The 13,627-nt window shown below is 44.0% G+C and overlaps 1 protein-coding gene across 1 annotated transcript in view; it reads right to left on the bottom strand.

Moving 5' to 3' along the window:
* The window catches only part of LOC126355737 (protein white-like), a 402,551-nt gene that overhangs the window by 111,207 nt on the left and 277,717 nt on the right, over positions 1-13,627 (bottom strand). The gene's annotated exons all lie outside the window — the stretch shown is intronic.

Raw genomic sequence — 13,627 nt, forward strand, 5'->3', positions numbered from 1 at the left:
AAATATTGTTGTTTCAAAACGATATGTGCAAATACAGCACACATTTTACCGGAATCAATAATTTCGAAAAGTTAACTTGCCGATTCTGGAGTTTCGTCATATATGTCATACGAAACTAATTATTTGTAATTGGCGGATCTCATTCACAAAAGTACGCTTTTAACGGTATTTCTAAAGTTCTAATACACAATCTGCTATTTATTGAATTTTTAGCTCAACAAAACTGAAATTTTACTTGGTAAATTTCTTACATAACATGGTCACTCGCCCTATGAAACTTCCAGAATTTTTGGTGAGGAAGGCGGAATGAGGACTCAGACAGCTGGTTGCCCACTTTTCTGTCAGAGTCTTTTAAACACGATCATATTTGTCTTTATTGTGCTTCAACAAGAGTATTTTTCAACAGATTATTATGTAGTTCATTTTCTAAAGATGAAATTCCAACTAGATGAACTTTGGTGGAGTCATCTATATTAAGCAGCGAATTTTATCGTTGGTAGAACAACACTCTAGTTATCGAGACTTCAGACTCCGCGTCTAAACATAGGAAAATATTCTGTAATTTCTTTCAGATGAACACGCCCATTGTCGCGTAAATCTTTATCTAATTACCGATAGCAAACCCTGCGTTGCCCAGATATTTATTCATCCCAGTTTTATATAAGCTCATCCCCTCTTCCCTCATCTCTCTTTACCATTTAGTCCTCTCTCATCTCTCTATCCACCTCCTCCTTCCGCCCATCTGTCTCTCATTCCATCTCCTCCATCTGCCCCTCTCTCTCACAACACTTCCTCCTCCTCTCCATCCTCCTCTCCCGCTCCATGCTTCTTCCGGTCTCTGTCCACCTCCTTTTTCTAATAGCACATCAAATTAACAATAACACAACTTTTTGATGTATTTATTACAGTGTTCCATTAGTCATTTACCACCTTCCCCCTTTCTCAGTTCCTTTAATCTTATTCTCTCACTTCCCTGGATGCACCTCCTCCCCCCTCCCCGCCCCCATCACGTTTTCCCCTCTCCGAATATTTCCTTCTCTGCCTCCGTTATGGAATCTCCTCTTTCCCCATCTATGAAAAAATACGTATATCTACCAACTTTCATGCTCATTGACTAAACGATGTTGAATTTATTTAAAGGTAGGACAACCCTCCACCATCCAGCATACGTTGGCTTGTATAAATGCCTTCGCCACGAAAACATATATACATAAGCCAACTCCCAAGCTGATCAGTCGAACGGTGTGTAAGTCTGTTGTAAGGTATCCTCCGCCATACGCCTTATGAAATTTCACGTAGATGGTGAGGTTCCCCTTGTTTTGTAGATCAAATGTACAAATTATCATCACGATCGGTGCAGCACTGTTGCTTTTGTTGAAATCCGTAAGTGAAGTACCTTCCACCATGCACTGAACGAAGTTTTATGTAAACTGTGACCTTCCTCTTAGTTTGGGAAATAGGGATTCATTTTCATACACCCTGCTCGCTCTACACCGACTTAGTTGCGAAACATAAATAATAGATTCGAACAACAGAAATCGTGTAATGATTTCTGTCGTATAAGGGGCAAATAGCTATTAAATAATAGCAACGAGATTACGAGAGCAGTCACTTTCAGTGTTACGTAAAATAACGACACAAAATGAAGATAATAAGCAATGTGGGACTTCCGTTTGCATTTGAAACTCTCGGAGAACTCCTGAGTGGTGAGAAGGGTGGGAGGGCGCAACAAGGGGAGACTCAATTTGTTTTGCCGGCCCGGGCCGCTGACAGGTTTAGTGCGCCACGGCTAGTAGGAAACCCCACGGCAGCAAACTCCACGACACCCTGTGGTATCGTCCAAAGACCTCCGCGCCACACCAAAGTCGGCAACGCACATCGATACTATCGACATTAGGGATATTTCGCTGTAGTCTGCAACAGAGAATGGGAGAGTCTGAAGACGACATGCCCTCTCTCTGAGCATATCAACACTCTCGCACAGATGTCAATATAGATCCGGGTATGGAAGCTCTGTGTACAGTTCGTGATCTCAGCTGAAGCTGTCATTATCATCACCAAGTCGACCTAGAGAGTTATTCAAGTCTCAGATGGAAGTGTGCTTTTATAAATGTTGAAAACTGTACTACAAGAGAGCAGACTATTAATTAGAACAAGAGATTCTAAAATAATCAATGACAGTTGTAACATGTCAAACACTTCCGTAGAAAAGAATAGCATCAAGTCAAATAAATCTTTGTGATTCGTGTAATAAAGTGACCTAATATTTCATATGATGTAGATACGCTGAGCCACCTATCAAAGAATGGTCTGCCGGACGATGGTGACTTCTTCTGGTCATAAACCATCCTGTCCCTCTCTATAAATGATTTCTACAGCTAAATTCTCATGCTATATTCCTTACAGTTTTGTTAGAGAGTGGAACGTAGTACTCCTCCTCAACGTGCTGCAACAACCATGATTCCTCTTCCAGGAAAAAAAACCGTTTTCGAAACACGAACATGATAACACTTCCAAAAAAGCACAAAACTCCTTTTAAAAAACGAATAAAACTCTTCTTACAAAGCAAGAACGACTCCTCATTTACACTCCTGGAAATGGAAGAAAGAACACATTGACACCGGTGTGTCAGACCCACCATACTTGCTCCGGACACTGCGAGAGGGCTGTACAAGCAATGATCACACGCACGGCACAGCGGACACACCAGGAACCGCGGTGTTGGCCGTCGAATGGCGCTAGCTGCGCAGCATTTGTGCACCGCCGCCGTCAGTGTCGGCCAGTTTGCCGTGGCATACGGAGCTCCATCGCAGTCTTTAACACTGGTAGCATGCCGCGACAGCGTGGACGTGAACCGTATGTGCAGTTGACGGACTTTCAGCGAGGGCGTATAGTGGGCATGCGGGAGGCCGGGTGGACGTACCGCCGAATTACTCAACACGTGGGCGTGAGGTCTCCACAGTACATCGATGTTGTCGCCAGTGGTCGGCGGAATGTGTACGTGCCCGTCGACCTGGGACCGGACCGCAGCGACGCACGGATGCACGCCAAGACCGTAGGATCCTACGCAGTGCCGTAGGGGACCGCACCGCCACTTCCCAGCAAGTTAGGGACACTGTTGCTCCTGGGGTATCGGCGAGGACCATTCGCAACCGTCTCCATGAAGCTGGGCTACGGTCCCGCACACCGTTAGGCCGTCTTCCGCTCACGCCCCAACATCGTGCAGCCCGCCTCCAATGGTGTCGCGACAGGCGTGAATGGAGGGACGAATGGAGACGTGTCGTCTTCAGCGATGAGAGTCGCTTCTGCCTTGGTGCCAATGATGGTCGTATGCGTGTTTGGCGCCGTGCAGGTGAGCGCCACAATCAGGACTGCATACGACCGAGGCACACAGGGCCAACACCCGGCATCATGGTGTTGGGAACGATCTCCTACACTGGCCGTACACCTCTGGTGATCGTCGAGGGGACACTGAATAGTGCACGGTACATCCAAACCGTCATCGAACCCATCGTTCTACCATTCCTAGACCGGCAAGAGAACTTGCTGTTCCAACAAGACAATGCACGTCCGCATGTATCCCGTGCCACCCAACGTACTCTAGAAGGTGTAAGTCAACTACCCTGGCCAGCAAGATCTCCGGATCTGTCCCCCATTGAGCATGTTTGGGACTGGATGAAGCGTCGTCTCACGCGGTCTGCACGTCCAGCACGAACGCTGGTCCAACTGAGGCGCCAGGTGGAAATGGCATTGCAAGCCGTTCCACAGGACTATATCCAGCATCTCTACGATCGTCTCCATGGGAGAATAGCAGCCTGCATTGCTGCGAAAGGTGGATATACACTGTACTAGTGCCGAAATTGTGCATGCTCTGTTGCCTGTGCCTATGTGCCTGTGGTTCTGTCAGTGTGATCATGTGATGTATCTGACCCCAGGAATGTGTCAATAAAGTTTCCCCTTCCTGAGACAATGAATTCACGGTGTTCTTATTTCAATTTCCAGGAGTGTATAATGAACAAATCTCCTCTTTTGAAACAAACGAAACTGCTTTCCTACAAACAAACAGAATCCCCACGTCTGGAATGAACATTTCTACTCTTCTAACACAAACAAAGCTACTCTTCTACAGCAAACCGCGCTTCTCTCCTTCGTCTAAAGAAAACGACTCTCCCCCTTTTAGATCAGAGCTCTTTCCTCAGACTATCGAAACTCCTCTTCTAACACAAACAATTCCTCCCTTAATGAAAAACAAAGAATCAGTTAAAAGCATTAAGATCCTCTTTTAAAACAAACAGATCTCTTCTTCAAGAAAAACAAATTAACAAACTCCTCATCGCAAGTAACAATTTCTGCATCATTTTGTCGATTATTTCAGTCGGTGTATTAAGCCTCGAATGTGTAAAGAGATTCGTCAGTACTGGCTGGAAGTGGCCTCTGGTCAGCGACGGCGAGTCCTACTGTGCACTAAACGAGAGAACATTTGAGGCATTGTGACTGTCCGGAAAGAAAGTCCCGGGTTTAAGTCTCGTCAAAGGACGTGGTCAAGTTGAAACGCTCGGTACAATTGAGTTACGAACGTGTTCCTGTTATAAGAGCTACGGGACGTTGAGAAAGTCGTCGACCAAAAGACTCTTCAAAAAAGGAGCTTCAGGGAACTAGTGCGACATTTTGCACAACTTTTAATCCGCGGACAATCTGAAGTATAGCGACCTGATTGTATCTCGCTGGGCATTGATAGAGGTACTTTATTGACGTTGAGGCCAGACAGAAGTGGCATTAAAATTTTGGCAAAGTAAGCAGTAAAAGGAGTGGATGAATGTAATTAATCATTTGTTTGTCCTTGGTAGAATACGATGAAAATTGTAGGAGAATGTAAAAAGCTGTGAAAGTTTATATATATATTTTATCGCTCTGTAGAAACTGTCAAAGAGCAAATGATGTGTGATTTTAATGAAAGCTATTTTATTTAACCAGTTTCCCTCCAATTATGATTTGCAAGTTTAAAATTTTTTATATTAATTTTTATTGCAGTTTCTGAAAGTTTCAAATTTTGAGTACTGAAGGTGGTAACTGACATTATGAGTAAACATTACTGCCTTTAATTAATAGTAAAAGGTTTCCGATCTGTTTCTGCTGGAAATTTTGAAGGCCCTGAGCCTAATTTATGTTTCGGTGATCAAAGAAGTGATATATTACATACACACAACTCGACAGTGTACGTGTTATCGACATTATAGGTAAAATTAGTTACACGTTTGTGGCACATTTTCTGCCTGTCTGTCCTATGCAAAATCATAAAGCAGAAATCATGGCAGCTACGTTCCAAATATTAAACAAATATCCGAAGGGAAACACCGAATGAAATTTTAATTTAAATGATCGTTGTCAGTTACCCCGCTAGAGCTCGGTTAGAATGTTCATATAATTTGTGTGTGTGTGTGTGTGCGTGTTGGGCTATTGAGCGTCATTGGAGAGTGGAAATTTATTTTGACTTTAAATGTACCACTAGTTCCCTCCACTCCCCCAAAAATCTGTGTCACGACCTCTTCACTTTCTTCTTGTTCTAAAACAACCAACGACATCTCTTGTAAAGTACGGCTGGCTCTTCTTATAACACCAATGAGCCAAATGTTCTAAATCAGACAAGGAATTTCTTCTAAATCAGACAAGGCTTCCTTTCTTAAACACGCTACAGTTTTATTTGAATGCTGCGAAGTTCCTATTTTAAAAGAAACAGGGCCACTCTTCTAAATTTTAGCTAGGAAACAATGTTGGAAATAAACGATATGTTCGGAATGTTGTTGTTGTAGTCTTCAGTCCTGAGACTGGTATGATGTAGCTCTCCATGCTACTCTATCCTGTGCAAGTTTCTTCATCTCACAGTACCATCTGAATAGTGTATTCATCTCTAAGTCTCCCTCTACGCATCTGTAGGAGACGGATACTGGCAGAAGTAAAGCTGTGAGTACCGGGCGTGAGTGGTGCTTCGGTAGCTCAGTTGGTAGAGCACTTGCCCGCGAAAGGCAAAGGACCCGAGTTCGAGTCTCGGTCGGGCACACAGTTTTAATCTGCCAGGAAGTTTCAATAGATTGTGGTCAGAGTCTACAGCAGGCCCTGGAAATGTCTTGATTATAATTTATGATCAGAGGCTATCAGTGATTATCAGTGATTAGATTCACTGACGAGACTACTATCCCAAGTGAAAGTGTGAAAGACTTACAGTGGTTAGTGAATGAACTGAAAAGTCTAATAAAATCAAAGCCAACTGACAGGTTTATTAAGTTGTACTATAATCCTATATTGGCGTCAGCGCCATTTTATAGTACAACATGCAATTGATACCTACATTATGGGCATCGGCGACTTGGTGGTATTATAGGTTATGGGTTCCATTTTTTTGCAAACACACTGTTGAAACATGTCTGTGAAAAAAGAGAAGCTGATTTTTGCCAACAAGCCAAACCCATAACCTTTAATTTACTGGCAAACGCGAAAAGAAAGACAAAGGCTGCAGATACGAAAGATGAATACTTGTGTAAGTAGGCTGTTTAGGTTTTTTATACTGGTAACGCCACATAGCGCTCTGTATGAAAATCACTGGCTGTGCTGTGTGCAGTCAGTGGCTGGTTGGCATTGTTGTAATACTCGCCATTGTAGTGTTGGGCAGCTGGTTGTTAACAGCGCGTAGCGTTGCGCAGTTGGAGGTGAGCCGCCAGCAGTGGTGGATGTGGGGAGAGAAATGGCGGAGTTTTGAAATTTGTAAGACTGGAACTGCTATGTATATTATTACTTTGAACACTATTGAGGTAAATACATTGTCTGTTCTCCATTAAAATCTTTCATTTCCTAACTATGCCTATCATTAGTTAGTGCCTTACAAAGTACTGAAGGTGGTAACTGACATTATGAGTAAACATTACTGCCTTTAATTAATAGTAAAAGGTTTCCGATCTGTTTCTGCTGGAAATTTTGAAGGCCCTGAGCCTAATTTATGTTTCGGTGATCAAAGAAGTGATATATTACATACACACAACTCGACAGTGTACGTGTTATCGACATTATAGGTAAACTTACAAAAAGTAGTTTGAATCTTTTATTTAGCTTGCAGTAGTGGCGCTCGCTGTATTGCAGTAGTTCGAGTAACGAAGATTTTTGTGAGGTAAGTGATTTGTGAAAGGTGTAGGTTAATGTTAGACGGGGCCATCCTTTTGTAGGAATTTTTGAAAGTCAGATTACGTTGCGCTAAAAATATTGTGTGTCAGTTTAAGCACAGTCATGTATAATTGTTCTAAGGGGACGTTTCACTTGGTGGTACGTTTAGTAAAAAATGTATCGCAATTTTACTTAGGTCTGGGTTCCATTGCCACACTTACATTTGCACCTTAGTGTGGTCATTGTGTGCTGTCTTCATCCATTGCAAACTGTTATTTATTAAAAGTAATTTTGACAGTTGCTTTGAAGTGTGACAACAGTTTGACGTACTGCAAAGACTCTGTGTGTTCACATTTATTTACAGTTATCATAGATGATGTTTAGGTTGTCGTCTATAGCCGTTATGTTTATAATTGTTGAGTGTTGCCTTTATATGGTTTTGCTGAAAACATTCACAGTTTTTTGTGAAATATTTGAAATTTGGCTTCTATATTTTCGGCTTTATGATTTTACATAGAAATTTCGTCTCAGCTATAGAGAACACATAAGAAATTCAAATAGCAACCGATCTCCCTTCTTCTTACATTTAAAAATGGAAACTCATGAAGCAGAAAAATCGATGCTACGCTCTAAATATTGCACACAATTTCGAAAGGGATCTTCGTGAACACTTTAGATGAAACTGAAATTTATGTACACATGCAGAATCAACCGAAATGTTTTAAACGTGCAAAGACACCTAAAACAGAAACACTGCCTAGAACAATTTGTTGATATTCTAAAACGATAAGTCTTACGACATCAAAATGCAAAGATTACACACATAAATAATACACACGACAACCTATACAACATCTTCGTAAAATACACTCCTGGAAATTGAAATAAGAACACCGTGAATTCATTGTCCCAGGAAGGGGAAACTTTATTGACACATTCCTGGGGTCAGATACATCACATGATCACACTGACAGAACCACAGGCACATAGACACAGGCAACAGAGCATGCACTATGTCGGCACTAGTACAGTGCATATCCACCTTTCGCAGCAATGCAGGCTGCTATTCTCCCATGGAGACGATCGTAGAGATGCTGGATGTAATCCTGTGGAACGGCTTGCCATGCCATTTCCACCTGGCGTCTCAGTTGGACCAGCGTTCGTGCTGGACGTGCAGACCGCGTGAGACGACGCTTCATCCAGCCCCAAACATGCTCAATGGGGGACAGATCCGGAGATCTTGCTGGCCAGGGTAGTTGACTTACACCTTCTAGAGCACGTTGGGTGGCACGGGATACATGCGGACGTGCATTGTCCTGTTGGAACAGAAAGTTCCCTTGCCGGTCTAGGAATGGTAGAACGATGGGTTCGATGACGGTTTGGATGTACCGTGCACTGTTGAGTGTCCCCTCGACGATCACCAGAGGTGTACAGCCAGTGTAGGAGATCGCTCCCCACACCATGATGCCGGGTGTTGGCCCTGTGTGCCTCGGTCATATGCAGTCCTGATTGTGGCGCTCACCTGCACGGCGCCAAACACGCATACGACCATCATTGGCACCAAGGCAGAAGCGACTCTCATCGCTGAAGACGACACGTCTCCATTCGTCCCTCCATTCACGACTGTCGCGAGACCACTGGTGGCGGGCTGCACGATGTTGGGGCGTGAGCGGAAGACGGCCTAACGGTGTGCGGGACCGTAGCCCAGCTTCATGGAGACGGTTGCGAATGGTCCTCGCCGATACCCCAGGAGCAACAGTGTCCCTAACTTGCTGGGAAGTGGCGGTGCGGTCCTCTACGGCACTGCGTAGGATCCTGCGGTCTTGGCGTGCATCCGTGCGTCGCTGCGGTCCGGTCCCAGGTCGACGGGCACGTACACTTTCCGCCGACCACTGGCGACAACATCGATGTACTGTGGAGGCCTCACGCCCACGTGTTGAGTAATTCGGCGGTACGTCCATCCGGCCTCCCGCATGCTCACTATACGCCCTCGCTGAAAGTCCGTCAACTGCACATACGGTTCACGTCCACGCTGTCGCGGCATGCTACCAGTGTTAAAGACTGCGATGGAGCTCCGTATGCCACGGCAAACTGGCTGACACTGACGGCGGCGGTGCACAAATGCTGCGCAGCTAGCGCCATTCGACGGCCAACACCGCGGTTCCTGGTGTGTCCGCTGTGCCGTGCGTGTGATAATTGCTTGTACAGCCCTCTCGCAGTGTCCGGAGCAAGTATGGTGGGTCTGACACACCGGTGTTAATGTGTTCTTTCTTCCATTTCCAGGAGTGTATAAATAAATGTAAACATACTTCATTTTTGAAGTAAGTCAAATAGCTGTCAAACTTCAAACCCACTGTCAAAGTTACGTTAAATAAAAGACAATGAACAACGATAACAAATAATTGCATCATGTGCGTACGTCAAGATGATCTAGACATAAGTAAAACTGTCAAACAACTTTTACTTAAACTGTCACTATGCAAATGATATCCACAATGTTCGTATTATTTTGAAGCTGCACTAGATAACGGCACCAACGCCGAAATGGGCCTATAGTACACAGTTAATACATCTTTCAACATCTAACTGGAACTATTTTCTTATACAAAATGGCGTAATGTGATATATTATGCTTCTGGCCTTACGATGCGTGTGAAACTAAGAAGTAAAGTCGTATGGCATCGTTGGTAGGGTGACCACAAGGGGAATTTCCTTCCCGTCTCTTTGGGGATGTGTGAGAATTGTGTCTTATCTGTATTTCTGAACTGAACGCTTGCGTGATGGATGCGTATATAGAGTGGTGTTATGTTCGTCCTGTATGGTGATGGGAGAAGGGAGAAAGTGAAACGCTGAGTTGGAAGACAACCTGCACGTCTCGAATATAACCAAGTATGTCACTGAGCTGAACGTCACCACTAACTGAACGTATCATATAAGACAATGCAGAGTTGTCTGAAATTTAATTCAGGACATCGGCGCGTAGAGCGGTGATCAGGAACCTTAAGCCATCACCTGCCCTCCCTTGCCTGCCATGCCCGCAGCTCGTGGTCCAGAGGCTAGCATTGCTGCCTCTGCATCACGGGATCACGGGTCAGATCCCAGCCGGGTTGGGGATGTTCTCTGCCCGGGAACTGGGTGTTTGTGTTGTTCTCATCATTTCATATCATCCTCTTCATTACCATTCGAGCAGTTACTAGGTTGGACTGTGTACAAAAGTGGACTGTGTAAGCATTAGGGCTTCGTATGGGCGCCGATGACCTCGCAGTTGAGCGCTCCACAAACCCAACATCACCATCCTTGCCAGCCAAATACTGGAATCGAAAATTTCACACACAACCAGGGTGCAAACCTGATTATCTCTGAGTTGAGCGCCACCGTAGAGGCGTGCGTTGGTGACCTATTTATTTTTATTTCTGATTTATTTTTGTAGGAATGGACTGCAGGGTCTCAGGATGGTCTGGAGCGGCATGGGAGTAGGAAAGTGACAGAGATGGGAATCAACGGAAGTTAAAGGCGTTTTATTTATTTCAGTTATTTAAAAAATTACTATTATTATGAACGTATGAGAAATAGATGACAGCTACATATAAAAAACGAAGAAACAGAAGACTAGGTAAAAAAATTGGTGCATTTACGGCGCGCTCTCCCACCCGCGGAGGCCGAGAGTGGAATCAATCATAGTCGACTGAAATTCAGAGACCACAGTAAGGGGGAGTAGGTACGTTAGCTCCGGGCATTCTCCATCTAAGTGGGGGTCTAAAAAAGGTCCCTCAAATGTAGTTAGTAAATAAAAGTCATCAATGTGGCATCTCTTCGAGCGCTGCATGGACTGTTTGTAAACAAGTCCACGCCGGACTTTGCTCCCGCACGGAATAAGTAACAGACCGTCCACGTCTTGACCTACGAAATGTAATGATATTTGACGGCGGGAAGATATGTATCCTCGGAGCATAAAAACATTCGAGGTTCGATCGCTTCCAGTGGCGCTTCGTTATAGCAGGCAGTCCCTTGCTGCAGGAATCCCCAGACGTCGTGCCAAGAAGTGTAGGTCAGACAGTGGTCAGCAAATGAGACAAAGAAGCCAGTCTGATAAATGAAATGCTACCCATGGTCCAGGGGTTAGTGTCTTTGATTAGTAATCAAAAGGTCCTCGACTCCGAATTCGTGCCCAGCCATTGCCTAGAATTTGAATAAAAATCTTCAACAAGACCTCTGTAATAAGACGTCACCACAATTCAGCCAACGGCCTTGTCAAAGATGGCCGAGGAATGGACAGAGGTTCACGGCACACTCTTGCACTTGTTTTGTAAAACTACTCCTAAGGGAAGAAGAACCAGCAATGGTCAATGCCATGAGGAAGCAGAAGGCAATGAAAACCACTGCATTAATGTGCATTCACAGGACACATGGCCTTTAACTGAAATGTGAAAACGGTCGCTCCATTCGCAAAATATTCCGGACTATTCTCTTATCTGTATCTCTGGGAAGCACTGCCCATGGGGAGTAGACCACGAGAAAAAGACTGAATAACCAACGAAAAGTCAACGTTCTACACGTCGAGGCGTAAAATGTCACAAGTGGACGTGGTAGGGAACCTGGAATATCTGAAAAGGGAAATGCATAATCTCAATCTAGATATGAGGGGTCAGTGAAATGAAATTGAAATAAGACGACGATTGCTGGTCACATGAGTATAGGGTAATATCAACAGCAGCAGAAAATGGTATAACAGGAGTAGGATTTGTTATGAAAAGGAAAAGTAACGGTAGAGATTGAGTTACTGCCAACAATTCAGTGATAGGGTTGTTCTCATCAAAATCTGTAGCAAACCAACACTGAAAACGATAGTTCGGGTACATATGCCGACGTCACAAGCCGAAGATGTACAGGTAGAGAAAGTATCTGAGGATACTGAACGAAGCGGCAGATGTTAATCTAATGGCCATGACGAATTGGAATGCCGTTGTAGGGGAGAAACAGAAGAAAAGATTACAGGAGAATATGGGTTGGGTACTAGGATTGTGGGAGGAGGAAGACTGTGTTCTGCAACAAATATCAGTTAATAATAGCGAATATTCTGTGAGATAATTACAGTCCGCAGCTCGTGGTGGTGCGGTAGCGTTCTCGCTTGCAGCGCCCGGGTTCCCGGGTTCGATTCCCGGCGTGGTCAGGGATTTTCTGTGACTCGTGATGACTAGGTGTTGTGTGATGTCCTTAGGTTAGTTGGGTTTAAGTAGTTCTGAGTTCTAGGGGACTGATGACCATAGCTGCTAAGTCCCATAGTGCTCAGAGACATTTGAACCATTTTTTTCGAGATTTACAAGAGGATGAGGTATACATGGAAAATGTCGGGAGACAAGGGAAGATTACGGTTAGATTACATCATGGTCAGGCAGATATTCCGAAATCAGATACTGGATTTCAAGGCGTACCCAGCAACACATATACACTCAGATTAGAATTCAATAGTGTTGAAAAGTCGGCTGAAGCTTAACAGGCTAGTCAGGAACAATCATAGCGCAAAAAAGTAGGATATGGAAGTACTAACGAATGAAGAATTACACTTGAAGTTCTCTAAGGCTATAAATATTGCGATAAGGAATAGCTCGGTAGGCAGTTGAGTTGAAGAGGAATGTACACCTCTAAAAAAGGTAATCACAAAGGTCGAAAAGAAAAACATAGTTACAAAGAAGGTAACAGAGAAGAAACCGCGGGTAGAAGAACAAATACTTCAGGTGATCGAAGAAAAAAAGAAGTACAAAAATGTTCAGCGAATTCAGAAATACAAAAATAAAAGTCACTCTTAAATGATATAAACAGGAAGAGCAGGGAAGCTAAGTCTAAATGCCTACTTTAAAATATGAAGAAATTGGAAAAGAAATACTGTCGGAAGGACTGACTCAGCATACAGGAAAGTCAAAACAACCTTCGGCGAAGTTAAAAGCAAAGGTGGTAACACTAAGAGTGCAACGGGAATTCCACTGTTAAGTGTAGAGGATAGAGCAGATAGGTAGAAAGTGTTCATTGAACTCCTCTAGGAGGGGAAAGTCTGACGACGTGATGGAAGAAAAAGAAGGAGTCGATACATCGAAGAAAAATCTGTGATCAGAGTTGCTGATCACATTGCCATCTTGAGCGACATTGAAGAAGAATTACTAGATTTGTTGAATGGAATGAGCCGTCCATTAAGTAGAGAATATAGATCGAGAATAAATGGAAGAAAGAGGAAAGGAAAGAAATGAAAAGAGAACAGTGAGAAACGTAACATCAATATTGGTGATCACAAACTAGGTGAATGTAACGAATTCTGTTACCTAGGCAGCAAAATAACCAATGACGAGCGGTCTAAGGCGCTGCAGTCATGGACTGTGTGGCTGGTCCCGGCGGAGGTTCGGGTCCTCCCTCGGGCATGGGTGTGTGTGTTTGTCCTTAGGAAAATTTTGATTAAGTAGTGTGTAAGCTTAGCACCCGTGGT

Source organism: Schistocerca gregaria, chromosome 3 (assembly GCF_023897955.1).
Source record: "Schistocerca gregaria isolate iqSchGreg1 chromosome 3, iqSchGreg1.2, whole genome shotgun sequence".
In the NCBI taxonomy this organism is placed as follows: Eukaryota; Metazoa; Arthropoda; class Insecta; order Orthoptera; family Acrididae; genus Schistocerca; species Schistocerca gregaria.